This window comes from Vulpes lagopus, chromosome 8 (assembly GCF_018345385.1).
Source record: "Vulpes lagopus strain Blue_001 chromosome 8, ASM1834538v1, whole genome shotgun sequence".
Classification (NCBI taxonomy): domain Eukaryota; kingdom Metazoa; phylum Chordata; class Mammalia; order Carnivora; family Canidae; genus Vulpes; species Vulpes lagopus.
The window spans coordinates 79,986,860-79,988,800 of NC_054831.1; positions in this window are offsets into that span (position 1 = coordinate 79,986,860).

The window sequence follows — 1,941 nt, forward strand, 5'->3', positions numbered from 1 at the left end:
AGAGCCCCCCCGGGAGCCAAAGATGGACCAGGCCGTCGGCTTCCCCCCCCCCCCCCGCAGCCCTGCTCGCTCCCGGTCCCCCCACCCCCACCCCGACGACCCACGCGGGAGCCTCCGATCCACAAGCAGGCGAGCGGCGCCCTCTGCCGCCAGAGCCGCGGATGCGCGGGCGCCCGTCGCGGGGCGACCTGGAGAGGCTCCTGGGCTCCTCCAGGGGAGGGGAGGCCCGGGTCCCTGCGGGGCAGGCCTGGGGTGTTGGCCTAGGCCCTCAGTCCGCGTCGCCCCCGAGCTCCCCGGGGCGCTCCTGGATATGCACAGAGCGAACCCGGGAGCCGCTGGCCCAGCTGCAGAGGCGCAGTGCTCCCCGCGGGCGCGCGTCCTCCCCGGCCGGCCGCGTGGGGCCCAGTGTTTCTCATCCTCGCTGGTTGCCCTGGTGTTGCTATTCCAAGTGTTTCTAGCAAAAAAAAAAATAAATAAATAAATAAATAAATAAATAAATAAATAAATAAATAAATAAAACAAGAATAAAAAAATAAGAAAAACCCCCACCAATCTGTAATAGTTTTTTCTATAGAATATGAAGTGATGGAGCTTACCTTTTGGTCCCTCCAGGCTCACCTGTGAATGGACATTGGTCAGCGTCGGAGTTTGAGGTGTCGGGATGAGAAGAAAGCCCCCTGCAGCCCGAAGTGCCTTTGCAAGGCCAGAGTCGTGGTGATAAGGATTCAGTGTAACATGTGGAAGTCATTTACATTAGGCCGGAGATGGATGACCGGCTGAAACTGGTCAAAATATTAAGTGAACGGTTGCATCAACTGTACATCCGGTATGTACGTTTGTGCATGTTTAATTTTTTGAAGATTTTATTTATTTACAGAGAGAGCACAAGTGGGGAGTGGGGAGGAGGGACGGGGGGAGGGTCAGTGACTCCTCGCTGAGCAGAGAGCCTGACATGACCCAGGACCCAGAGATCACGTCCTGAGCTGAAGGCAGCAGCTTAACCACCTGAGCCCCCCAGGCGCCCCTACACTTTTTTAAAAAGCGAGTTACAAATTATGTATGCTATGTGGCAGGTTTTGTGAAGTGTTTATGCCCATTTATTAGATATATTTTTTAAAGATTGATAGAAGAGTGAGCATACGTGGGGAGGGGCAGAGAGAGAGAGAGAAGCAGGTTCCTCGCTCACTAGGCGCAGAGCCCCACGACCTCACCACCCTCAGATCATGACCTGAGTCCAAACCAAGAGTCCCACACTCAACCGACTGAGCCACCCAGGCGCCCCTATCTGCATGTCATAGACGTGGGCAAAGACCACAAGGATCTACTAGAAAGAGGAGTTTTCCTAGATACTGCTCTTTTATAAAAGGCCTTTTTTACTTTATCTAGTTGAGCTCCTCTCAGTTCTTTGCATTGTGAATTTGGTCGAATTACTTTGTAACCCAGGAAAATTCTGTAAATGTTAATAAAAAGTACTATTAGCCAATTGTGTTGAATTTTTCTTACACTTGCAAACAGGGAGATGCCTGCCAATTAACTCATGAAAATGAGCCTTTGAAGTCTCGCATAATTTATAGCAGCTTTAACACGAGTGGCCCCAATAGTGCTGAGGTGACCCCTCGTGAGATGAGCAACACGTTGCCCTGAATGGGCCTGCGTGGATACGCTCCCTAATGCCCTTCCTTGTGCAGAGTGTGGACGGCCTGGGCACCGAGCGTCCTCTCTGAGCTGGGGTTTCCACTATGTGGAGAAAGAAAAACGCCTCTCTGTTGACCTGAGACATCTCCCACTTCAGCCCCGTTTTCTTTGGATGTGTCAAGGTAAGGATTTTGCTTTAAAATCGTTGGGGGGGGGGGCGGGTGCTGGCCGGCACAGGGGAGCACAGGGGATGTGAGGCAGGCCCAGGGCTGCAGTGGGGCCGAGTGACAGAGACTCATCATGGCA